Source organism: Theropithecus gelada, chromosome 3, assembly GCF_003255815.1.
Source record: "Theropithecus gelada isolate Dixy chromosome 3, Tgel_1.0, whole genome shotgun sequence".
NCBI lineage: Eukaryota > Metazoa > Chordata > Mammalia > Primates > Cercopithecidae > Theropithecus > Theropithecus gelada.
The window spans coordinates 152444457-152472071 of NC_037670.1; the positions used below are offsets into that span (position 1 = coordinate 152444457).

Consider the following 27615-nt stretch of genomic DNA (forward strand, 5'->3'; position numbering starts at 1 on the left):
GGTTGCAGTGAGCCGAGAACATGCCACTGCACTCCAGCCTGGGCAACAGAGTGAGACTTTGTCTCAAAAAAAAAACTCCATTAATGTTATAGAAAAGTTGAGGTATTGATAAAATAAGAATCTCCAACTATTTAGCTTATTTTCAGAATTAAGTTATACTACTAAGAGCCTTTTATCTTACTTAATGGTGATTTATAAACATTAGCCAGAGAAGAGTCTTTTTTAAAAAACACTACATCGTAAATATTTTATTTTCATTTTAAACATAAAAATGTGTACGTATTTGTAAATCTTTGCTGTCTGGGCAGCATGGACCACCTATTTGATATCTTGTTGAATTGCATAACTTCCTGTTTGAAATGAGGACTTGAAAAACACTAATTATAGAACCTTATATTTTTGTGATTTACATCCCCCTCATCTGTTACAGTTGTCCCACACATATTTATTTTGCAGCTACTTTAAAGCCTTTCCTCTTTATTAAATTTTTTTAAACATGTGTTATCGAGCAATGGGCTCACTGCCCGAAGGGCCTAGATGCCAATAATATGGCACTGGTTTTTGGGAAAAGAAAGGGCTTTATTGTGAGGTCAGCTGGCAAGGAGACAGGAGGCAGGACTCAATTCTGTCTTCCCAATCTGGGTGTTAGGTCAAACTTTTATGGGTTACGGAGGGGAATTTGGTGTGCAGAGGTGCTGGGAGGGCAGGTTTAACTGGAGGACTTTAAGCTTGGCCATTTAGGATAAGATATGGAATGGTGGATTTTAGCACCCGATCTTTCTGGATAACTGACCCTTTACTTCTAAAAGGATTCTGGTACTCAGGTTTTGGTCTTGTCCTGGCCTTCTTGTTTCCACAGGGAGGAAATATTGGTTCTGAGTGTTATAGGAGGTAAAACCTTTTTCTGCTGCACATGCCCTGTCTCCATGATTTGCAATTTGTGCTCTGCTGCATCTGCAAGACAACTTAAACGGTGCTGAAACTAGAGTTGAACTGGGTTGAGCTGCCCCTGTGGTGAGAGTTTTAGTAAATACACACTCTTTGTGTGCTTGTGAGTGTTTTAGTAAATACACACTCTTTGTGTGCTTATATTTCAATGATATTTAATGAAGTATGTAATTAAAACAACAAGCACAACCAGTGTAAACTAGATTTGGGTACAAAAACAAATGGCTCATCTCTTTGGGACCGAAATGCTCAGGTGTTGTACAGTGGCTCTCAGTCACTCTCACTGGCATCTGCCAGTACCTTATGCTGAGGTCATAGAATGTGCAAGTCAGTTAAGGGAAGGGTTAGTAAAGACAGCATCTGTGGCTTGCATGGCCTCTGAAAAGTGCACTCTGTTCAGTCTTGAAGAAATGTGAAATTAAGAAGAAATCCTGTCTAAATTATGTTTGTCGTAATCTGTGAGCTTATACACCTACATTTAGGCCTTCACAGCACCTAGTGGCTTTCCTGTTATTAAAGAGAATAGCAGACTTCTGTAACTACAGAAGAGCTTCTCTGAAACTAGTGATTTTAGGGGACTGAGAAGAAAGAGGTAGATGAGATGGTATCTCTTAAAGGGTTATTTCAGAGCTGAAGTTTAGATGCATTTCACTTGCAGAGAGTGTGAATTGTCTGTATCTTCAATAGGGTTCATTCTAATCCTTTTTTCTTCTCCATGTATGGGAAGGAGTCGCATCATAGGATGCTGGCAGGGCCTTGCTGGTGTGACATAGGCTTCCTATCTGTTCCCCCTGAGGAATCAATGAAAACAAGGTTCATCATTCCTCTAATAGATTGAAATTTTTTTCTTGATTAACTTCACTGTGGAGTTGGCAAGAATTGTTATCTGTTAATCAAAACTGTTTAAATAAAAAAATAAAAAGATCAAATTTTGAGTCTTTTCTCATTCTCTGGCTCCTGGGTTGGGAATTAGCTGATCGTTTTAGGCCTGGTTTGTGACATGAAGCTGTCAAGATGGCGCTTCCTGTTAATAACTTTTTATTGTATTTAAGACACTTAAATAACTCTTCTTGTGATTTAGTCGTCTATGTAATTAGCTGCAGTGATTAAAATCTCCTTCTTTCGTTCTTGCCAGAGCCTTCTTGAAGAGTGAGATTTTCCGAGGTGACCTTTCCCTGTGCTGGACTTCCCAATTACTTTGAGCTCCAATTTGGCAAACCCTTAGAATCTATTAACTCCTTGCTCATGCCTTTCTGCATATCACATTTTCAAAGAAAAGTGTTAGAAGAAAATGTGTTCACATTTAGAAAGGGACATCTACAAAATATAACTAGGGTAAGCCGCACACATACACACAGTCATTTTCACCATCACCTCACCCCTCAACCATGAAAACTGTCACATATCCAGAAGATACAGTCACTAAGGCACTTCCCTATTGTTTCCCATTATGTGAAGTATTTCAGGATGATAGGAAACAATACACATGGCTCATTTTGTGAAAGTTAAAGAATGGCACAGAGGAACTATGAAAAGTGAGCAAATGAAAAGTCCTGTTTGTTTTCTGCACAAGGTCACCTCTTTTTAGACAGGTGACTTTGTTTTTTCTGTTTATTTTTTCTCATATTTTCATTCTGCTGCTTCCCTGCATTGCTCTTCTTTCTTGATGCATGCATCACCCCTGCCGCCTGCCTTGATGCCTGTCAGAGCATGAGACCTTGCTACCAGAGGTACTGTCCAAGTTCTGTGGGGGCTTGGGACATCTTAGATAACCTCTTTCCCCTAATGGTTGCCATGCAGCAGTTTCAAGACCATCTTTATGAACATCCTTTCTATCTATTTAGAGTCTTCGTGGATAGAGCTTACCTTTATTGTATTTGTATGAACCAGACTATTAAATTTGCAAAGAAAAGACTGCCTTTGCTTTTGTTTTTTCTTGGGTTCTAATTTGCAGGGATACTTTTTTTCTCCCAGCTGTTCTATTAGTGACTGAAGCATTAGGTTAGGTCTTATCCTTACTCCACTAGAATAATCCTTTTTTAATCCTAGTTTGGTTTTTCTCAGTCACAGTAGGAATAAGTGTCATACAGCCCCCAGCTTTTCTGACTACAGTTCTATAGCTTTGAGGTTTTTCACTGTCAGCCAAACCTCCTCTCTCTGAGAGTTTTCAATTCTTAAAACATATTACTAATACCTGACTTTCAAGCTATACTTGGGCAAAAGCAGCCTCTTGAATCGCTCTTTTCTGGCCTAGTCGTCTTACTCAGAGAGGCCCACAACATCCAGAAGTTGCTTTTCAGCACTTGAGAAAGTACGGTGACAGTGTTAATAATGACAGTGGCTCTGCCGGGAGGTAGGGTCTGCATTATAGTCAACCCTTTTTCCCCACAGATTGATGTCTTACACTTTATTATAGTCAATGAAAAGGACTACTGAGCCCCCTTCCTCCCCTGCTTTGAAGGAACACAAGACACTAGAATGAGGGTTGTTGTTTTTTTCCACTTAAATCAGAAACAAACCAGTAACCAACTCAACCCAAACCTTCCCCCTTCCCAAAAAGAGCAGTTTAGATTGTTTTCTGGAAATCATAGGCTGCTTGGTTAATATAATTGTGCTGCTTTTCCTGTGTTGAGTAGTAGAAGCGTGCGTTATCCATTCTGAGGACATCAGAAACCTCTGTGGCATTTAGTTAACAATACTTGAGAAAGAAGTAGTTGAATAACTAGGCCTGTCCTCTGCCAGCTCAAGCATAGCAATCATTTTAAGATACTTGTCCCATAAAACACTGTAAAAAGGAACTTGGCTGTTGCACAGGGTTTGGGATTACAGTCAGGAAAATATTGTTGAGTTTCAGACAAATCTGTCTCTTTTGTTCAGATATTTTGTGGCTGGCTATCAATGGCAACCTCATACTGCCAAGTCTCATTCCCTTAAAAATGTGGTTTCAGATTACTTTATTATCATCATTTCTAGATGGAAGTTCAATTTAGCTTTTCATAATGGCACCCTTGAATCCTGCAAATCAGCACAATCCTTTACTGAAGTATGTGAGAGCTTCTTATTTTCCCCTTTTTGCTTTTTATACTATCAGTTGAGTTGAATGCCGGATTGTGGATGGATGACTTGAATATTTACTGCACTGATCCTTGGGAAGCTCCCCCTTGTCAGTTTCCCAAAGCATACCGTGGAGAACCCAGAAGAGAATGAGGCTTTTCTCCAAATCTATTTATGTTGTAACTTTTGCTTCATGTCTTGTTGTAATGTTTCTCTAAATATTTTAAAACTTCCTTTGCATTTTTTGTTCTATATTCAAGGAGATGTCTTCAACTTGATCTTCCAGGTTATATGCTTAGCCAGACAGCTGGCCAGCCATGCGTATTGACTTATTTTCATTCATCCACACTCTTGTTTATTTATTCATATCACTTATTCATTTAGCCACTCACTCATTAGTTCATTTATCAAGTATTAGTGGAATGCTTGGTATGTACTAAGGACTGTATTAGGCATCATGAATATATTGGTAATTCTAAAACTGAAATTATTTCTATGCTGATAAAATTTACAGACTGTTCTTTTAATCTAGCCCATTTTATTGATTTTTCTTTCAGCATTTATATTTAAATTTTTGTTCTTTAATTGTTCTGTCTTAATAGCACCCTGTTCTTAGTTTGTGAATACAATTTGTCTCTAATATCTCAGAGAACATTTAAAATTAAAAGAAATAACAGCCTTGGCTGGGAGCAGTGGCTGACACCTATAATCCCAGCACTTAAGGAGGTAGAGGTGGATAGATCACTTCAGCCCAGGAGTTCGAATCCAGCCTGGGCAACATGGCAAAACCCCTGTCTGAAATTAAAAATACAAAAAAATTAGCTGAGTGTAGTGATGCATGTCTATTAGCTACTCAGAAGGCTGAGGCATGAGAATCGCTTGAACCCCAGAGATGGAGGTTGCAGTGAGCCAAGATTGTGCCACTGCACTCCAGCCTGGGCAGCAGAGCAAGACTCGGTCTCCAAAAAAAAAGGCTGGGCGAGATGGCTCACAACTGTAATCCCAGCACTTTGGGAGGCTGAGGCGGGCAGATCACTTGAGGCCAGGAATTCAGACCAGCCTAGCCAATATGATGAAACCCCATCTGTACTAAAAATAGGAAAATTAGCGGGGTGTGGACACCTGTAATCTCAGTTACTTGGGAGGCTGAGGCAGGAGAATCTCTTGAACCCTGGAGGGAGAGGTTGCTGTGAGCTGAGATCATACCACTGTACTTCAGCCTAGGTGACAAAGTGACACTCCCTCTCAAAAAACAAAAAAAAAGAAGAAAGAAAAGAAAAAGAAAGCTGGGTGCGGTGACTCATGCCTGTAGTCCCAGCACTTTGGGAGGCTGAGGCAGGCGTATCACCTGAGGTCAGGAGTTCAAGACCAGCCTGCCAAACGTGGTGAAACCTCGTCTCTACTAAAAAAATACAAAAATTAGCTGGGTGTGGTGCCACACGCCTATAGTCCCAGCTGCTCGAGAGGCTGAGGTGGGATAATCACTCAAACCCAGGAGTCGGAAGTTGCAGTGAACCAAGAACACGCCACTGTACTCTAGCCTGGGCGAAAGAACGAGACTCGGTCTCAAAAAAAAGAAGAAAAAAAAGAAATGACACCCTCTTCTGTTGTCTGAATTATCTGTTTCCTCTTAGATTAAATGTTGTCTTTATTTTGTTCTTTTTCTTTGATAAATCCTTAAATATTTGTAAAGTTTCATCTGCATTTATGAAGGAACAACTTTACTACTTGGGGTAGACATGGTGTTTCTCTGCAGTTAAGTAAGTCTACTTCTCTTGGACAGCTTTGTCACAAAAGTGAGTAGGTAGGCAGGTAGTATCAGAGGCGGACTTCCTTGAAGGCTGCCCTAAATAAAAACATTGAAGTAGAGGAGATTCTGGCTGACTGGCCAAGCTCTTCTGAGTGTGGTTTCTAATTCATTACTCCGATGATGACCCTAAAGCCTACTCACTGGGTTGCTTTGTATTTATTGATAAAGGCCCTTGGAGTGCTCTTACTTCTTACTATTTGTGCTACCATTTCTCCACTAGTCTGACCCCATCTGCTTTCTGCCTTTCAGGGTTTGCAAACTTTCTGATGTGCTGCTAACACACATTCTTGTTTTCTAGCATCATTAGGGCTTTGTTCGTGTTTTGTTTTGTTTTGTTTTGAGATAGAGTCTCACTCTGTTGCCCAGGCTGGAGTGCAGGGGTGTGATCTCAGCTCACGGCAACCTCTGTCTCCCAGGTTCAAGCGATTCTCCTGTCTCAGCCTCCTGAGTAGCTGGGATTACAGATGCCCACCACCATGCCTGGCTAATTTTTGTATTTTTAGTAGAGATGGGGTTTTGCCACGTTGGCCAGGCTGGTCTTGAACTCCTGACCTCAAGTGATCTGCCTGCCTTGGCCTCCCAGAGTGCTGGGATTACAGGTGTGAGCCACCACTCTGGCCAGGGCTTTATTCTTTTCCATATCTGTCTTTCTTTTATTTCAGGGGGACCTTGTAAAGGATGGTGTTTGGACCTAAGTTCTCAGTAGATCTTGCTGACCTCCCGCTAGCATTCTCTCTCTTTTCTTTTTTTTTCTTTTCTCTTTTCTTTCTCTCTCTCTCTCTCTCTTTCTCTCTCTCTCCCTTTCTTTCTTTCTTTCTTTCTTTCTTTCTTTCTTTCTTTCTTTCTTTCTTTCTTTCTTTCTTTCTTTCTCTTTGTAGTGCCATTGATGTGATAAGGAGAGGGGGCATTTGACATGGCTACCAATAAGCAAAACTTATGGGTCTTTTCTGTGCCATTTCTCAGCCCCCTTCTCTTTATAATTCCTGTGGTCAGCACAGCACTCAGTGTTAAGGGGAATAGGAACAGAGTTTTTATAGATTCTTGTAACTCACAGTAGTGATTCTGCTTAAAAGGGATTTGCTTCCTTTAATTCTGAGTGATCTTTTAAAAAGTAATAAAAATTGTAGTAACATTTTCAAAAGAAAATAGGGGGAAATTGCCTGTTATATAATAACTCCTATTTTGGGGGTACTTCTTTTGAGTGCTGAGTGCTTTTTTTTTTTTTTTTTTTTTTAAGAATATAAAATTTAGAAGCAGAAAAACTTGGACCACTTGGCATAAGGTTGAGAGGAAGTCTAAGGCAAACTATTGTTGATATTTAGATTCTATGGAATTGTTTTTTTGAGACAGGGTCTCACTCTGTCACCCATGCTGGAGTGCTGTGGTACAGTCATGGCTCACTGCAGCCTCAATCTCTGTGGGCTCAGGTGATCCTCCCACCGCTAGGACCACAGCTGAATGCCACCCTGCCTGGCTCATTTTTGTAGAGACGAGGTTTAGCCATGTTGCTCAGGCTGGTCTCGAACTCCTGGGCTCAAGCAATCCTCCCACCTTGGCCTCCCAAAGTGCTGGGATTACATCATGAGCCACTGCACTGGCCTGGATACTTTTTTAAATGTAGAGTTTGGAAGTAAATGGGTCTCAGGTAAAAAAAACAACTCAGCTCTACTATTAGATACCATGTAATCATGGGCCTTAGTTGTTGTTGTTGTTGTTTTTCCAGCTATCAGTTAGAGATAATAATAGTATACCTCATAAGGATATTGTGGGGATTATAGGTGATACTGCGTTTTAAATGTTTAGCATAGTGACTAAGACATAACAAATACTTAAGTGAGCCCTAAGCCCTCCAGGGAGCTGCTCACTATTGACCTAATTTTTAAATCTAATAGTCTCTTCCATCTTTTCTCCGTCCTCTTTCCCACTTCTCTCTCACATGTCCAGCTATTTCTTTAAGCTCAAATTTGATTTTATATTCTGTTCTCTTTTTCTTCATCACACTCCCTGTGGCCAACTCATCCACTAATGTTATTGCTACCCAACAGATTCTTTTAAGGATGAATTTAGTAAGTAGTAGCTACCCAAGGTTTAATTTACAAAACAAAACAAAATGCCTCATTGGATTATGGTTGAGGACTCTGGTACTAGGCCATTTTATTGTTCCGTTGGAGGCACTTTGGTTTGTATTAGTCTCCTCACATCACTTTTTCAGTTTTCTTGATGGTGAATTGCATTCATTTTCCCCCTAAGTATTGAATGTATACTATGTTTCCTTAAGGTAAGTACTTGCATAGAGGTAGAAGTAATGGATATGCATGAGTAATGCTTAATATTTCAAGAAGCTTAACACATATTTACCATTTGGTAGGTACACAATTTATTCTTTAATAAAAACAGTATATTGGATACCTTTCAAATCAAGAGGTGTGCTAGCCAGCTACTTCCCTGGGTATGCTTGCTCTAGCTAGTAAGCTAGCTATCTACTTTACCTGTTTATCTGAGGTGATGAAAAGGCACAGGGCTACCAAATTAGTGTTTTTGGAAATGTTTTTACTCTATCACCACCTGAAAAGGCTTACTCAAAGCCATAGTCCATGGAGCTTTTAGAATGGCCCTTCCTGCTGTGATACCTTGGTTAATTTTTCTGCCTTTAGTGAAAATGTGTTTTAAATAGGGAAACAAAAGGAACTTGGAAGGATTTAGCAAATACTGTGATCTTGGAGGTGAGTATGTATGTTAGGATTGGGAGATGTTTAAGAGCATTAACTTCATAAAGGGAGGTGGGCTGTTCTATCAGGTTTCCATTGTTGGTTTTACATGGAGTCTTATGAATTTCTAATATATCTGCTTACATATAAACTGGTATTCAGCAGACTGTTGCTTTAATGTGAGCAGCTATTGTGTTCAAAATGCAAAATGTGGTTTATAAGCCATCACGCATTAGGTCAGTAGCAATGGGAACTATGTTACAGTTCTCACACCATCCTTCTTCCTTCCCAGTGAAAAAGGGATCATTTAGTCATTGACTACAAAATCACCTTTTCTTTTTTTTACACCAAGAAGCAACTAAACAATTCATTTATTCCTGTCACCACTTTTTCAGAAATTTCCCTCTGAAATGTTTATATTGCTTCTTGTGTCACTTAGCACCCTCTGCAGCTGTGGAAAGATCAGATCATTGAGTGAAGGTTGACCACAGAGTCTTTGTAGTGGTTTATTGTCTTTCAAAGCAAGGAACCAAAAATACCCCTTCCTTTCCAAAGAGAAGGAGAGAATTTCAAAGCCCTTAAACTTTTGCTGGACTTGTTTATTGCTTGTACTAGAACTATGAATCAGTAAGTTAAAAAATATTCTAGTTTCCAATTCTTAGGAAAAATGTCAACACTTTTTTTTTTTTTATGTATTTTTGTTTTCACTTAGTTTTGTAAGTGGAGTCTTTCCTTTTTTTTTTTTTTTTTTTTTGTAGCACAGTTGGGGGTGTTTACTTGGCAAGCAGAGCCCAGGCAGGGAGGCCACAGGACCCCGACAGGCACCTCCAAGGAGGATTTTCACAGAAGCGAACACTCAGGGATCAAGGCGAATCCAAAGGGGCTGTGGAGAAGTTCCCTCGCTTCTGGCCATTAGCACAGCCAAGGCCCCACAACTAAAGGCTTTTACTGGGAAAAGGAAATTGACTGAAAAATGGCCTCCAATTTCCTCACTGCCTGAGACACTTGGACTTCCTCCACAAAGTTCAGGAAAGGAGGGCCCACCAAACTCGGCCCCCAGCAGGCTCAGGTGTAGAGGTCAAAGTCAATGCATTTAGAGTTGTAGAACTGACCACCAAGGGGGTCCAGCTTCCAGCAATAAACACCATCAGGAAAGGAGCCTTCACTCATCCAGGTCTGCATCTGGGCGCTGGTGAAGGCCCCATGCAGCTTGGCATCCCCCAGGTTCACCCACTTATATTCCCACATCACATCCACCAGACCATCTCGTGGCAACTCTGCTTCTTCTTTCTGGGTAGGGGTTGGGGTCTCCGGTTCCCTCTCCACCACTTCCTCAGTGAACATGTCCAGGGAGCGTGGGGATGTGGGATTGTGGGGTCCCTAGGGCCTGGCACTCCAAACCCTTCAGCCGCATGGCCAACTGTTCCCTCATTTCCTGGTGCCTGCCAAGGTTGCCCCGGGCCACCATCTGGTCAGCCAACTCGGAGAGCCGATCCAGGTGCTGTGGGGAACTTGGTCACCTGGGCCCCTTGCTGCTCCCTTTGCCTCTTCTTGGGCCCCCAGATGCCTCAGTGCCCCAACCACTGTCTCTCTAGACAGTAGGAGCTCCAAAAGTCCCTCCAAGAGGGCTTGGGCACTCACTGGGGTCTAGCCCAAGCTGTCTTCCTCTTCCAAGTCTGAGGCCTGGCATGGGGTCTCATTTCTAGAGCTTTTACCTGCAGAAGTTCTGTACTCTGTTTATGCAGTGCAAATCTAAAGCAGCTGCCACAATCTGGACCTTAGCAACAGTGACATTGGGTTTGGTCCTGTTGCTAATGGACTCTGGGGAACAAAAACACCACTCTCCTGCTCCTGTGATGCCAGCTGGCTGGTATGTGGGCCAGAAACCATAATGGACAGGTAGCGGGATTCCTCTTCCTGGACGTCTTTTTCCTTTCTGACTACTGTGAAATAAAACTTATTTTGACCCTCTACCCTAAAAAGCAACATGTGCTAAAACAAGTTTCTTCTGACAAATCTGTTCTTATCTAGAATGATTAGGTTTGGTAGGAGAACATAGAGTTATACTTCCAATTAGCATGGTTTAGTGTTTCTCTGAGTAGGATGATAGTCTTCTAGAATCTAGACTATTACTTCAGTTTCTTCCTCTGAACAAAATGTTGTTTATGTATACCTGCATTTACATAAACTATAGGGGATGTGAAAATGACTCTCTGGGGCTGCCTCTCTCCATTTTGGACCTTTCTAGACCTCGTTGGTTTGACTGGTTCTGCTCTTACTGTCAGAGCAGATCATTCCAGATGCCATTATGTAATTTTCTGTTTTGGGATATGTGTTTGCATGGGTGGGCGATTTTGTTTTGTTGTTAATTGATGTTTAATGTCAAGCCAATAATAAACTGGGTATGTAGGCTTGGTTTTGTCATAATGACCACAAGTTAGCTTGTTTGTCCTTGTTTCCCAGAGAGGCAGAGAGCCACCCTTCCCCACCCCTACACGATGTCTACGTTTTGCAGGGGCTCTTGTCATCACAGCTGCCTAGGAAGTACAGCATGGCCAGTTGGCAGTTCTATTCTGCAGAGACAAAAAGGAGGAATCTTCTCTCTGGTTGCTACCACGACTGATTGGTTGGCTTCCTGTGACCTAAATAGAACCAGTAGGAATGAGTTTGCTGTTCCTGAAATAATACTAAAGTTTGCTCTATTCCCTTCCCAGAATTCTCAGGACCTTGTTCTTTGGGAAGGCCAGGTGATATGACACATTTATGATTCTGGGGCCTTCGGTTGTATTACATCATTCTTGGCCCTTGATTTCTTGAGGAGAGTAATATTAGCTGAAGTTTTCTGTCTGGGTAGTTTTTCACAGAACTTGATAGAATCACCTGGAGTACTTACAAAAAATGGTGACACCCAAATTTAAAATCTAAGTACTGATGCATGGTGTTTTATCAGTGTAAATCTTCACCCCTAGAGGTTCTTGCTTTATTTGTCTGGGGTGGGGTCTGGCATTAGTGTTTTAAGTGGTGATTCTGGTGTGCACCCAATATTGTTAACCACTGAGAAGCGGAGTCTAAAGGAAACAGGAGGTGCCAAAACCAACAATCTTTTCTGCTCTCAGATTAAGTCTGCAGCATAGATACAGGTAATAGGAGGAATAAGAAAGACCTTACAGATGTTTATGTTCTCAGATCACTTTTACAACTCTGTTAATTTCTTCAATACCAACTCTGTTTGGAAAAGGTACATGATGGCAGAGCAGTGGAGGGGCCAGTGGGGAGATGGTTATTTCTAGCTCTGCCTCCAGGTTAAAGTGTGACCTTGCAAGTCAGTTAACCTCTTTTCCTAAGGCCCTTAGCTGGTCTTTTTTGAAAGTGGCATTAACAGTACTGTCAACATTATGCTTCCTTAATATGTGTCTTCTTGGTAATGTAAAATTCCTTCAAACCTCCTCTCAGATTCTTGGTAGAGGGGATTTCACTGGTGGGAATGTTTATGGGTGAGACAAGCAGTAGCAATGAAGCCATAAGTTTCCTTTTGGCTGTAACATCTAGTTGTAGATTTTCCCTTTTGTAGCTCTTCCTTCCCAGGCTCTTGATTTTAGGTGATTAGGTTTTCTTGGAAGTCTGGATTTACAAAAGTCTGCTTAAGGTGCTTGTTCTTCATTAATGTAATCATATTTTACCCAAATAGTTAATTCTTAGTAATCCCCACCAATCAACTCAGTGGCCTGATTGCCATTCGTCACTGATGTGACCTTAGTTGAATTGCTTATCTGGGAGAGCAGTGGTGTAGTGAAACAGTAGTATAGTGAATTTGGACCTGTAAGATTCCTTTTAACCCTATCTGTAACTGATTTTCAAATTCATCGATTTTATCTAGCCAGCGACTGTTTATTATTACTGTTGTTTTAAAACACCTTCCTAGAAGGAATCCTTAGGCAGTAAAAGGTGTTAATCTCTTTTGTTGTCTCTCTTATTGCTAGCTAACCAAAACTGTATCTCCAAGTAATAAATATTTGTGTATCTCCAAGTCATAAATATTTGGGGTGATGAAATAAATTCAAGTATAATCATTTTTCAGGCTCAATGTCAGTTGGTGGGTTTATAAAGACTGAAACCCAAAATTAAATATCCAAGAAGCCCTAGAGTTTATGGTGTTCTATTTTGGGGGATAGCCTATGTATATGAAATTAATAATGTGTATTTTGATGACCAAAGTATAATTATTTGGCAGCCTTTAATCTAAACTGATATGCTGGAGTAGATTTGCTGTTTTATGTTGATGTGCTTCTAGATATAACCCCATTTATGACCCTAGCTGTTTTCTTTCACACCTTTCTAAAAGGGGCTTTTATTCAGCCAGTAAGCACAGGTATAACAAACTAGCCAGTGCCAATTGTTAAATATCTTGAATATCATCCATGTTTATAACATAATATTTTAAGAATTATATGACCTGGTCTTAGATAACCCTTCAAGGCTGCTTTTCAGGGAGAGATGTAAATCATTGTATCATGAGTTGGCAGAGAAGAGGGAGAATTAGGAATGAGTATTTCCATTTTGGTTTGGATCCTTTGAATTGGAAATATTTTCTATACCTCACCTTGCACTGTTAAGATTTTGTGTGTTGAGTGTGACTGAGAATCATTGCTTGTGAAGGGATGCTCTTCGCCTGTCTACCTGGTGTCATTCATTTGTTTTGTTTTTCTGTTTTGTTTTTTGAAACAGAGTCTCACTCTGTTGACTAGGCTGGAATGCAGTGGCACTATCTTGGCTCACTGCAACCTGCGACTCCCAGGTTCAAGTGATTCTCCTATCTCAGCCTCCTGAATAGCTAGGATTACAGGTGCCCATCACCACATCTAGCTACTCTTTATATTTTTCAGTAGAGACAGGGTTTTGCTATGTTGGCCAGGCTGGTGATCCTGACCTTAGGTGATCCACCTGACTCAGCCTCTCAAAGGGCTGGGATTACAGGCGTGAGCGACCGCTCCTGGCCTTATTTGTTTTTTAATCAGTGCAGCATTCCATGCTATAACCTAAAACAGTAAGTAAAGTCTGGAGGCTGTGATTTTCCCATCTAGGAACTCAGGGGAAGAATGGAGTGTATAGGCAGAGCATGGCCATGCCCACTTGTGCCATGTTTTTGTTTTGCACTATGCTTCATCTTTAACACATTTGTTGAAGACTTTTTCACATTGATAGATTATGTCTAGCAATAAGACATTACTATTCATTGTGGATTAGAACGTAATCCCCACATTATTCCCCTCACCTTCTGCAGTTTAGCTTTGATTTCACTACCTAAGAGGTCTTTTTCTAGAAAGTACATGTTTTTTATGTATGGCAGCTTCAAAAGCAGGAGCTGAAGAATGCATTCACTCTTCCTAGTCTGCTAAAGGCAGGGACTGTGGAAATAGAATCAGACTGTCGTTATTCTAAAACTTTTCTAGATCAAATTTATTTCCCAAGCATGAAAAGTTAACAGCACCCTACCCGCCTAGAATATTTTGGGGGACAAAAGAAATTCTGACTTGATTACCAGGAGTCTTGTCTCCCTCTTAATATGTCTCTAAGAGGTTTTTTGCCCTGGAATCCAGTGCCCTGTGATCTTAGGACAATTCACCATTTGCAGCATAATTTATAAGTTACCCATTCTCTCTTTCCCCTGTAATAACAAAATTGCTGTGATAGCCATCCAACCAGTTAAAAAAAATTCAGGTAATTCATTTCTAAATTGGAACTTGTTTCTTTTAAATCAGCCTTGTAATGTATTACAGACATCACTCTCGGCATTGGCTACAGAAGTGATTTAATGCTGGGTTTTTAATGACTTCTTCATTAATCCTGGTATTCTGGGATTTAACACTCACTGGCCTTTGATCACTGGAAATGATGGAAACTTTGGTTTCATGCATATTGGATAACACTGGGCTGTTGCTGAAGCCATGAATCTTGCCTCTGCAGTGGCGTGTATGATTGAGAGTGTTGCGGATGGATGGGTGCTCTCCCAGGCTGTGCACTGCTGCTGAAGAGGTGAACACGATATCTTTATCAGCTCAGGGTGACCTCTTCCCAGCACAGTTGCATTTGAAGCAAGAATTTGCACTGACAGCTTCGTCTCCTGGATCTCTGGACTTGTGAAGTCAGACTTCACCTTTTCAACTATTTCCTAAAAGATGCTTTCTTTGAGAACATGTCCCTTGATGTCTGTATTTTGGATTTTTTTTCTTCTGATAAAGTCATAGAATTTTTTAGTAGAAAGACATCGATAGGACTATCTATTCCACCTTCCTCATTTTGCAAACAAGGCAGCTGAGTCCAGGAGGAATGACGTAACTAGGCCCATGCTAATAATGAAAATTAATAACAACAACAGTGACCGCCAACATATATAACATATATAATGCTTACTGTGTGCCAGGCAGTATCTAAATGTAGTAATTCATTTTTTCCCCACAAAATCTTCAGGAGGTAACACTGCACAGCAAGTCCAGTATCCCACACAGCTTCTTTCTGTACCTCCTGCTGCTCTTAAAAGCGGAGAAGACAGTGTTGGTTGCATTCCTTACTCTTAATGGAAGCATTGTGAATGTTCCGTGGAAGCAAGGTGCCAGTTTATTTACTGTAGAGTCTTTTGGCCAGAGTGTTAATACCTTGAATAAATGCCATGGTCTTTCTTCCCTAAAAAAAAATTACTGCTTAGTAAAGAGGAAGTCACCTTATCCTTAGAGTATACCATATATTCATATCATCACAACATAACCTAGGACAGGGGCAGGCAAACTCTTCTCCAGTTTTTGGAGTTAAAGTTTTATGGGGACACCACACCCATTTGTTTGCACATCATCTATGGCTGCTTTACCTCTTCTCAGAGGCTGTCATATTACAGTATGCTCCCTTAGTTACTTTGTTTTGAACATATGAATTAACCAGTGCTATATGAAGGTCATATTGCCAGAATCGTAAAACAATAGCTAAGTTTTTTTTTTTAACACAAATATAGTAATTATTCCTGTGAGTGTGACCCCCTCATTACAAGCACCATGGAAAGTAACCTGTTAAAGCTCACCTTAAAGAGCAGTGCTCTAAGGTATAAGTTGGCAAACTTTTCTTCAAAGGGCCAGATAGTAAATATTTTCAGCTTTGAGAGTCATATGGTCTCCCTTGCAGCTATTCAGCTCTGCCTTTGTAGTGGTAAAGCAGCCATAGATGATGTGCAAACAAATGGGTGTGGTGTCCCCATAAAACTTTAACTCCAAAAACTAGAGAAGAGTTTGCCTGCCCCTGTCCTAGGTTATGTTGTGAAGATATGTATATATGGTATGCTTATAAGACAAATGATAAAATTTCAAAGTGAGAGAAAAGTACCTCAAAAAGTGTCTCTATTGATGGTGTATACTCCGGTGTTGAATACACCCATACAGAGTGCAGCTTGAGCAAAACTTTTCTGAAATGTATACTTAATGATGTATAAATGTTATAAATAAGTACTCAATTTATTTGAATGGTTAGATATTTAGGATAAATAAGAAACCTCTCCCATTTTTCTAAGTCTTCCCCTACCCCCCCCCCCACCCCAGGAAATTAGGTAGCTCTTTATATGCAAGCACGTTTTCTTGTCATCTTTTTCTCTTGACCCCTATCAAAGGCTCAGTTTATGAGGAAACAGCATGTTTTGGAAATTGTTTTCAATACAATCTGATGGCTTCTCACTTCCTTCCAATTGAGCTGTCTCTACACTGGTCACTGGGGGTAGAACAGTTCACCACTTCTGTTTGGTGACACCAGCAACCATCCATCCACTTCTTGCTGATGGTGCTCCTCTCTTGGTTATTTGAATTTGTGAGCATGTCCTTGTTTTTCTGGGTGTCTGATTCTCGTATTTTGTTCAATGCTACCTAAGTCTTGCTATCTAGAACACTTCTGAATCTGTAAAACAGCAGTCTTGTTAGAATTTTATTACTTTGCTGCCAATTTAATTTTCTGATTTCTTTCTGTTGTCTTTCTCCCTTTTTTCATTCTCACCAGTTCAGTGCTGACTAATCCTTTTCTTTGTATACATTGTCAAAGTTTTTAATGTGATCTAATTGAAGGCACTTCCCTGCACTATGGATTTTGCTGGTCTACTAGAGACAGTTTTTCTTTATTTTCAGCGTGCCCCTTTTCAGATGCATCTGGAATAACAGCTGCATTCCCACTCCTGAATAAACTAGGTTAGGAAAGCTTCTCATTGGCAAAGCACCTGGACTCTTTGGCAAGATTGGAGGTAAACTCCAGACCAGATCCATCACCAGGAGAATGGGAGGACCAATTTTTATAGGGTGGAGGTAGACCATATGAATGAGGATGTGAGTGAACTGGTGTTATAGAAGCACCATTTATGTAAGGGATTAGATAATCTGTCATTATGCTAATTCTGGGTAACAGATGGTGGAGAGTTCTGCATCTCAACAGCAGTATTCACCATGGGGGAAATTAGCTTGCACCTAGTTCAGCAGTCAGGCAGGAATTCCATTGAGAGAGAAATACTATTGATGATTACATTAGTGTATCCCTCTGAGGGCATCTACACATATGCTGGGTTCCTTCAAATTATCTATAGTTGACATAGCCATGGCCCTTACTAAGTTATAGGATCTCTGTCCTTCTATCTGTAAAGAATTTGAGGTTAATTTAGGAAGATCAAGATTGGAAGTAGGTTAGGAAATGTGGCTCAGAGCATTATTGTATCACACAGTTTTTCTTCAAAGAAAGATGCCATACAGATGTCAAAAACATTGTTTGTCCATCTTTGGAAATGAACTCCAGAAATGAAATGAGAAGCAGGAACTGGATGTGTTGTTTCTAAGTGCCATACCTTATCTTTGGTACAAGATTAAACAAACAAACAAAAAAGATTTAATTAAGTCCTTTGGCTTCACATTCTCTAAGGGACTGTCTTGATTCTGTAATTTTTTTTTTCTCCTTTGTGGTTTTGTTATTGTTTTGTTTTTGAGACAAGGTCTCGCCCTATCACTCAGGCTGGAATGCAGTGACATGATCATGGTTCATGGCAGCCTTGACCTCCTGGATCCTCCTACTTCAGCTTCCTGGGTAGCATGCCATCATGCCCAGCTAATTTATTTATTTTTATTTATTTATTTTTTATAGACACAGGGTATCACTATGTTGCCCAGACTGTGGTATTTTATGTGGTATTTTGTTAAATCATAACTTTATCTACCCTTTGTGTGCTGATGATTGTCAACTTTTCATTTCTCCTTATCTTTTCCCAATTTACCACATACCTGCTTTTCATTTCCATTTGTATCTTACTCCCATTTTATAGCCAACATGCTTAACTCTAATGCTGATTAAAATGAAAGTTTCAAACTCCAGTGTGCCCAAGAATCACCTGTGTAGTTTATTAAAATACAACCTAAGCAATGGGCTAGACCCAACTTTTTTAGTACTCACCAAATTAGACTCTTCTCCTGTCAAATGAGTCTATTCCTTTTCATATCGGCCAGACACACTGAGCTTGAAGAGAAGCCAAGAACCTAGACAACTCATTTTGAAGAGCTGTCAGGTTGATTGGACAACCATTAAAATGTATCACCACTTGTACAGGGAATATTCCAGATGTGCTTTAAGTAGGCATAGTCATTCATATTTAATGAGTTACTAAGTTGGATTATGAGCTATGGTTCAAGAAGCGTATAGCATTTTGGATTGGGAAACCTAAAAGCTAGGGGCTGCCCATCAATAATAGCTTTGATTCCCACCAGGAGCTGAAATAATTAAAGGCGTTTTATCCTGCCTAGGTGTTCCTTGGGGTTTTGAGAGAAAGCAGTTTCATTAGGAAGATGGTGATTTAGTTATTTATATGTTAAAGAATTTCTTTTATCAGTTCTTTCCTTCTACTCTTGCCATCCCTCCATTCCATGCACTCAACAAGGCAGATCCAAGCATTTTGTACCTGCAGGTTTTCCCCCTCTTCAAATCTTCCTGCATTATACTCCTGGATTAATTTTCCATAAATACTGTTTTAATGGTGTTATTTCACTACCATGGCTATTTTAGACTTCGACCATTTTTGTCCACCAAGCCCCCCTGCTCAACTATATCTCTTCCCATCACTCTCAGCAGTCTTACCTCTTACTTTGTGGAGTAAATATAGGGTTATCGGGAAAATGCCTTTAACTTCTTGTTCTCTCAGCTTCCAGTTTGCCTTCCTTATTATGCTTGCTTTCTTACCTCCTGCCTCCCCATCTCTGTAGACAGTTTCACCTTCTTCTTTCCAAACTAATTGTTCTGCCTACATGCTCTGGATTCCAGTTCTTTTGTTCTCCTTGGGATTTTGTGCTATTGGCTATTCTCTTTTTAACTAATTTTATTTTTAATTGTCCTTCAGTCTTCTATCCTATTATATCTACTTTTCTTCTTCTTGTCTTCTCTTCATAGCCAAGTTAATTAGAAGAATTAAAAGACATTTTAATTCTGTCCCATTTGCTATTCATTCCTTTACCTTCTAACTTTGAACCTTCCCTGTCATTCACCAATACTTCCCTCAAGGACGCTTCTTAGTCTTTACTTTTACTTGACCTCTCTGGAGTGTTTAATACTTATCTTTTAAAATCTTGTTTTCTTCCATCTTTTCAGTATACCACACTTTTGTGGATTTCCTTCTATAAACTCTGATAACTTTTTCTCAGTCTGCTTTGAGGGCTCCTTAAATATTTGTGCTTCCTAGGCTTCTCTCCTTGTCCCTCTTCTTACCACTATTCAGTCTCTGGGTGATCTCATGGCGATGCTGCTGACTTCCCTATCCCTGTCTCTAGCAGGCTTCCCACCTATATTCAACTGTTGTTCCTTTACTCAAATGATCCTGTCTTTTGACAGTGTCACCATTTATATAGTCTTTTAGTCTAGAGATCGTGGTGTCATCTTTGTCTCCTCCTCACTCCCAGTACATGATTACCTATTGGTATATCAGGTTTATCCTATCCTGTCTCTCCTCACTGCCTGGTTTATGCTGTCAGCGTAGAATAACTCAGCAGTTCTTTTTACTAGCCTCTCTATTTCTAGTCTTACTGCCCTCCAATCTATTTTCTACGTTACTGCTTTAATTCTCTTTTTGAAACACACATCGGATTTTTAGAATCATTCCACAGCCTTACGAGTGGAGTATACGAAGCCATGGTCTGACCCCTCCCCACTTCTCCATGTTTATATTTACATTCCCCTGTTCTCATTTACCATTCCTTTTAAAAAAAAAAAAAAGTTAAATGCATTATTATTGAACTTAGTATGCTCTCTAACCTGGAGAGAGCATCTGGTTAGCTCTTACTCATCCTTCAGAGCTTCATTTCTCAGGAAAGCTTTGCTGTAGGTACCCTGTCTAAAATCTGAATTGTGCATCTTGTGTGTGTCTTCCCCCAGCACTTGGTGCTTACTTATAATAAGACTCATAGTAGGCCAGTCACGGTGGCAAAGAGCACGGTGGCCCAGCACTTTGAGAGACCAAGGTAGGTGAATCACTTGAGCCCCAGAGTTCAGGTCCAGCGTGGGCAACATGGTGAAACCCTTTTCTCTACTTTAAAAAGAAAAAAAAAAAAGCCAGGTGTAGCAGCATGCACCCATAGTCCCAGGTACTCAGGAGGCTGAAGTGGGAGGCTCACTTGAGCCCAGGAGGTGGAGGTTGCAGGGAACTGTGATTGCACCACCGCACTCCAGCCTGGGTAACAGAACCAGACCCTGCCAGCAACAACAAAAAAGACTCATAGCACATACAGCACTAGGTGACAAATATCTATTTTATTCCCAGTATGTAATATCTTTTCTGCCTCATAGAGGGTATTTGAGTTAAATGCTCGTGTCCTTTCCATGGCTCCCCATGGGGTATGTCTTTATTTCTAAGCTTGGATAAGGTCTGAAACACAGATGATGCCTTGTGTGGCATCATTTAGATCTTTAGCTTTGTCTACCACCCTAGAGGTCCTTCAGGTCAAGTTAGTCTGCTTGGTATGATAGAACAGAAAATATGACTTAAAAGGTGAATGTCTTTCTCAAGTTTCATCTTACTAAAGCCAGACTTGGAATTTAAAATCTCATGTTTCCAAATGTAAGTGAAACTCAACCTCATTCGCATATAATCTCCAAATTGCACCTGTTTTCTTAGGCCACACGAACATTATTTGGTTGTTTTATTTTTTAACTTTAGTTTGTGGGGTTTTTTTTTTTTCCCTCCATCTCTAGTCAACAGATTATTTACTAAGTTGAGTCCATGACGTTGCCAGGCTCCAGCTCTTTGCACTGGGGATAAATCAGTGAATATAATAGAAAGATCTATTTTGTGCGGCGCTTACATTCCAGTGGGGGCAATCAGATGAAGAAACAGTGAAGATATATAGTTGATGAAAAGTGCTATAGAGAAAAATAAAGCTATGGAAGAGTCGAGGGAGGTATTCCAGGGCTAGGAGGGGGAAATTTTTTAGTAGGGAAGCCAGGGAAGAGTCAGGGAGGCCTCAGTGGCAAGGTGTCAGGAGCAAGGACCTGAAGGATGGGAAAAAGCAAGCAGCAGAAGGCAAAGGCAATGCTAGAGACAGAGGTCTTATGGTCAAGTGTCCTGGATAGCAAAGAAGGCTTTAGGGTTGGAGCAGAGGGAGCAAAGGTAGGGGTGGTGGGAAATGGGGTTAGTGAAGAAGGGAATGGGGACAGCAGACTTGTAGGCTGTACTTGGCCTTTGCTTTGAGTGAGACAGGAGCCATTACAGAGTTTGGAGTAGAGGGATGGTGACAAGTTTTGTCTACGTTGACCTTCAGAGATTTATTCTGGTTGAGAACTATTCTGATTATTCTAGGTGAGAATGGAGTTTAGAGTCATTAGTGCTTTTCTTCTCTCCTTTTAGTAAGTTAAAATCCCATTGACTTTTTTTTGGAAGTAATTACAGATTCACAGAAGTGGCAAGGGTAGTAGAGAGAGGTGCATCCCATGTACCTTTCACCCAGTTTCCACCAGTGGTTAGATCTCATATAATTATAGTACAATATCAAAACCAGGAAGTTGACATTGATAGAGCGTCTTTGTATAGTTCTATGCCATTTTATCAACTGTCGATTCACATCTATCCCAATGAAGGTAGAAAATTATTCAGTCATCACAAAGGTCTCCCTAGTGCTACCCCTTCTACCCCTTTTCCTTCCCATCATCCCTCTGACAACTGTTTTCCATCTCTATAGTTTTGTCATTTCATGAACATTACATAAATGGAATCATAATATGTGATTCTGTGAGATGGGCTTTTTAAATTTAGCATAATGCCCTTGAGATCCATGTAAGTCACTCCTTACATAGTTTGTTCTGGTTGACTTCTAATCTGTGTATTGAATGCAGGAGACAGGCTGTCATGGTGGAAGGATGCCTGTTTTATGACTTGAGACCTGAGTTCTAGCCCCTGTCCATCACTAAATACTACTTACTATCTCTGGATCTCAGTTTAGCCACCTATAAAATGAAGAAGAAATTACAGTCAAGGTTCTTTCAGTAATAATTTTTTGGTGAGAGGACTGTAGTAGTCACCAACTCCATCTGCCTTTTTAATACTTACTGTGCAGTAATCTCCTATGGTCCTTAGTATATTGTCAAGCTCATACCACTCAAGAAACAGCTCATAATGGTTTTATTGACATGTTGCTGCTACTTATCTTTTTCTAGTATAAGCTTGATAGGCCAATATACTACTTAACAAGCTACAGCCATGCATTACTTAACAATTGGGACACCTTCTGAGAAATGTGTCCTTAGGCAATTGTCATTGTTTGAACATCATGGAGTGTACTCACACGAACCCTGATGGTATAGCCATCTACTACACACAGACGCTGTATGGTATAGCCTGTTGTTCCTATACTAAAAACTGTACATCATGTTGCTGTACTGAATACTATAGGCAGTTATATGACACAATGCATGTATTTGTGTATGTAAACATCTAAACATAGAAAAGGTATAGTAAAATTAGAGTATAAAAGGTACTTACTGTGAATGGAGCTTGCAGGACTGGAAGTTGCTTTGGGTGAATCGTTGATGAAATAGGAAATGAATGTGAAGGCCTAGGACGTTAGTGTACACTACTGTAGACTTTATAAACTATACACTTTGGCTACATTAAATTGATTTTAAAAAGTTTTCATTTTCAATAATAAACCTTAGATTACTATAACTTTTATTTTATAATGCTTAATTAAAAAAAAAAACGTTGACTCCTTTGTAATAACACTTAGCTTAAAACACAAACATCAGACAGCTACAAAAATATTTTTATATCATTATTCTGTAAACTTTTTTCTATTTTTAAAATTTATTTATTTGACTTTTTAAAACTCCTTTGTTGAAAACTAAGACACAAGCATACACATTAGACTAGACCTACACAGTCAGGATAATCCATATCACTGTCTTCCACCTCTACATCTTGTCCCACTGGAAGGTTTTCAGGGGCAATAATGTAGATGGGGCTGTCATCTCCTATGATAACAATACCTTCTTCTGGATAACCCTTGAAGGACCTACCTGAGGCTGTTTTACAGTTAATTTCTTTAAGTTGAAGGTGTGCACTCTAAAATAACAATAATAAGTATGGTAGTAAATACATGTACCATTAACATAGTCATTTATTATTGTTAGCCATTACCATTACTGCCTGTACATAATTGTATGGGCTATGCTTTTATAGGATTCATAGTGCAGTAGGTTTGTTTTTACCAGCATCACTGCAAACATATGAGTAATGCATTGTGCTGCAGGCTATGACTACGCAGTCTCTAGGCCATAGCAGATTTTTTAGCTCCATTATAATCTTACGGGATCCATATGCATATATGTGCTCCATCATTGACCAAAACATCATTATACAGTGCATGACAGTGTGTAAATGTGAAGATGAGTGTTTGGTTTTTCATTATTTTCAATGATAAGATGCAGAAAACTGTATCTTATCACTGAAAATAATGAAATTCCTCCTGCTACCATAGTGCTCCACAACTAGAAATGTGTGAGGTATGCTTAATGCTCATTGAAATGATACACAATCTTGTTGGCCTCAAATATTATCATCAAGTGTCATTATAAAGATATGGATAGAAGTTTGAATCTATATTGAACGTGCACTTCATGACTATTAATAAGTAGATCCTAGTTCATGTTAAAAATTAAATTATAGGCTGGGAGGAGGGACTCAAACCTATAATCCCAACACTTTGGGAGACCGAGGCAGGAAGATTGCCTGAGGTCAGGAGTTTGAGACCAACCTGGGCAGCATAGTGACACCCCATCTCTAGAAAAAAATAAAAAGATTAGCCAGGCGTGGTGGTACACGCCTGTAGTCTAATTCATCAGGAGGCTGAGGCAGGAGGATTGCTTGAGCCCGGAAGTTCAAGGCTGTGGTGAGCTAGGATTGTGCCACATACTCCAGCCTGGGCAACGAAGCGAGATCCTGTCTCAAAAAGAAAATTCATTATAATATGTCTGAGCTAGAAGCTATTTTATAGAGCATTTAGATCTAGCATCTCATTTTATAATAAGGTATGGAAACTGGCACAGGCTTAGCACATTTATGTGAGGTGAAACAGCTATAGAGAGAGCTGAAGTTAGAGCCCAGATCCTCTGCTCTATATTCCTGCTCTGTGCCATGTAGGCTTTTGTGAAACAGGCTCAGAACTGCTCTCTGGCCTGAGAGGGCTGAAGGAAGTGCGTAAGATTACATGACTTTTGGTATTGAAGAATAAATACCAATGCTATGTGTAACTTCTTTCTTTTGTTGGTATGGATGATAGAGAATTCATTGATCAGTGTTTATTCCCAACATTTCTGTTTGGCCATATACATTTGTTTTGCTGTGCTCTTCTCCCTCTTCACCTATTTTTTATAATTTAGGTGAGGATTTTTTTTCCTATTAAAATGTTGATATGACACAATATCTTACATTAATTAGACCTTCTTTAAAACACACACACACACACACACCTCTGCCATGCGGTGAACTGTCTTTTTTAGAATGTTGGTTTCCTCTTTTGTAAGCTTTAGAAAACAAACCTAATAAGCTAAGCTAAAAGCTGAATATGTTTTTGGTACCTGCAGATGTGAAATTATTTTAACTGGTAAGAAGTTTACTGTCTGTGATCGATTTTTTTTTTCTATTAGGAAAATGAATGTAGTTGGGGCATCATATTTGGTTAGAAATGTAAAGAAAATAACTAGGAGAATATATCTTTGACCAACAACAGACCTACCTCACATTTACCTTGTTCATTCATTCTTAAGAGCATCTAAATTGATCTCTTTGCTGGAATATAGTGGTATCTTTGAAAACCAGAGATTGATAGGTTCTTTATTTTAAGATACTCATCTCTTATATATTCCACCATTTAATAGGCCATTCACGGATATTTCTAAACTTGCTTTTATTCTTCACCCAGTGGCAGTATCCTGGAAGCCACCTTCACTTCATCACCAGTATTCTCTTGCATTTCTCCTTTTTAACTGTTGGGTTTCAGGTGGGTTAGGGAACCTCACAGAAATTTATGTGTTCAAGTGGAAAACATGTCATTAAGTTCCTACTCAGCTAGTGGTGAGATGACAGAGCAAGACAGAGTCCTTCCCTCTTACTCTATCCTAAGTACCTAAACAGAAGATTAAAGATTAAGCGCTACCCAGCCACCTTTCCTGGACTCTGTAATTGGAGTGGGATTTGCCCAACCATCTGCCTTAGACACTGCAGCTGGAATGGGAATTGGGTAATACACAACAAGCCCAGGAAAAGAAAATCCTGTTGTGTGTCCTTACCTGGGCATTCAAGACTTCCTGAAGCCTGTGTCACCTACCTCTCATCCTGGGCCTGGGCTCCCGTGTTTCCTAGTTTAGAAGAAGGCATGACCTGTGCAACTCATGCTTAGGGACCATTTATTTTTGTTTTGTTTTGTTTTTTGTTTTGTTTTGTTTTGTTTTGTTTTAGAGACAGGCTATGTTGCCCAGACTGGAGTGCAGTGGCCATTCTTAGGCATGATTATAACACATTGCTTCCTTGAACCCCTAGACTCAAGTGTTCTTCCCACCTCAGCTTCCCAAGTAGCTGGGACTACAGGCACATGCCACCACACCCCGCTGTACTTTTTATTATTTAACTCTTGAAATCAAACCTCATAATGTACTGCTAAGATCCTTCTGGTTGCAAGAAACAGCAACAACTCTGACTATTCTAAACAAAAGGAAGATGTATGGGACATTATGAAGAGCTGATATAACTCACTGGAGCATCAGGCTTGGAAAAGAGATGGGGAACAGGTCTGCTGCAAAGGGCCAAGAAGCCAGTTGCAGAATTGTTGTCTTTAGTTAGGAGCAGTCTGGCAAGGACACCCTCCCTTATGGTGTCACAGGGGCAGGACACCGCTATAAATGAATTCTGACTGTTCCCTCTTTGTTGTATTAGTCTCCACACAGAAACATTTAATAGGCCGAGCCTCTGTCACGTGTCTCTCTGCCCCACCTGCCAGGGACAGGGACAGGGTAGTCATCTGATGATTTTCATCTTCTGTGGTGTACAGCTTAGCATTGCATCCAATTAAGAGTACAACAGTGTGATATGTTAAAAGAGAGATGACAGTTGACTGTTACATCCATTGTTTAACATGTGAAAGTTGGCTTTCAAACACATATTGAAAGACCATATTATGCACAAAAGTTTGAAGTGACTATAATCATTTTTTGTATCAGGACCCTTTGAGGTTACTGACTTGAGTCCAGAGTCTAGGAGAGCGGTGGAGTAGAGAAAAGTCCCCTGAGTGACTACACAAACTCTTAATTCCTACTCCCGCTGTCACTGACTGAGAGAAGCTGAGGATGTTTTTTGATACCTCTATTCACACTCCCCATACTGATCTTTCTTGTGAAATTGTGTTTCTCAAAGGATAGAGGAGCAGAAAAAAAAATAAGGAATGAAGGAAACATACCTAGATCTACAATAAACATTTCTACATTACGTTAGAATGTATCTTGAGAGAAAAGAAGAGGTCATCAGACATTTTCGAATCATTTCTCCCATACCCCTCAAAAAAATCATCTGAATCCCCAGAAGGCCTGCAAATTATTGTAATTAAATGTTTAATATATAATTTAGCTAACATATTACTACTAGAGTGTTCAAATTTACAGTATGTGGATAGATTATTTTTAATATGCTAATAAATTTTTAATGTATGAAGGGCAACCTAGATAATTCATGTGCACAGTATACTTATTTCTATTTTATAGAATTATAAAAGCGCAGCAGTATAATAAAGGGAAACAGGCTAAGAATCAAGGCTCTTAGATGCCCATTGTGCTGATGTCACTCTGTTTTTCTTTTAGACAACAACTCATTTAGAAATTTCCTTGGTTTCTCTCTGGGTCTGTCTTCATCTGGGTATGAAGGCATTTGGATTAGTTTATCTCTATGGAGTCTTTTTGCTCAAAAATTCTATGACTCAGTCAGTTATTACTTTGTTTTCATCCAGCAGCCCACAGAACCTCCTAGGAACTCAGTGAGTAAAATCAATCAGCTAGCCAATAAATATTTATTGAGTGCCTACTAAGTGTTTTGCTCTTCTTGGATCTGCAGGGAATATGATCTAGTTGGGAAGACAAAATATGTACCCAAAAAAGATAATATACAGCAGTAAAAGCTGAGTGCCAGATGAGTGGTGCAGCTACAGGCACTGGCATGGGGAGAATGCCAGGTTTGGCTGGTGGCTAAGGATAGCCTGTTCAGGCTAAAGCAGAAAGTTGGAAGGGATTGAACGGAATAGGGTCAGAGGTATATGAGGGTAGATTGTAGAATACCTTTCATAATCTGTTGCCCTGTAATTGTGGCACTGTTGAGTCAAAAGAAAACTGGATTTGAAATCAGAAAACCTGGCTTCTAATCATGACTCTGCCACTTACAAAATGATTACGTGTAGCAAGGCTGCAATGTTTTTCTCTTCTTTGGAAGCAATATATACTGCCTCTGTATTCTGTATTACTAGAATGATTAGGTTAATGTGTGTTTAAATGCCTGTTCCATGGTGGACATCCTGTAGA

General features: G+C 39.9%; 1 protein-coding gene and 1 pseudogene across 2 annotated transcripts in view; one reads left to right on the top strand and one right to left on the bottom strand.

Annotated features, from left to right (window-relative positions):
* The window catches only part of SND1 (staphylococcal nuclease and tudor domain containing 1), a 437130-nt gene that overhangs the window by 197413 nt on the left and 212102 nt on the right, over positions 1 to 27615 (top strand). The window lies entirely within an intron of this gene.
* On the bottom strand, positions 9451 to 25432 carry LOC112620556 (annotated as a pseudogene). Its single transcript, XR_003118545.1, has 3 exons — positions 25383 to 25432; positions 10359 to 10495; positions 9451 to 10253 (listed from the first exon to the last, which is right to left on the bottom strand). The product of XR_003118545.1 is annotated as a CD2 antigen cytoplasmic tail-binding protein 2 pseudogene (transcript).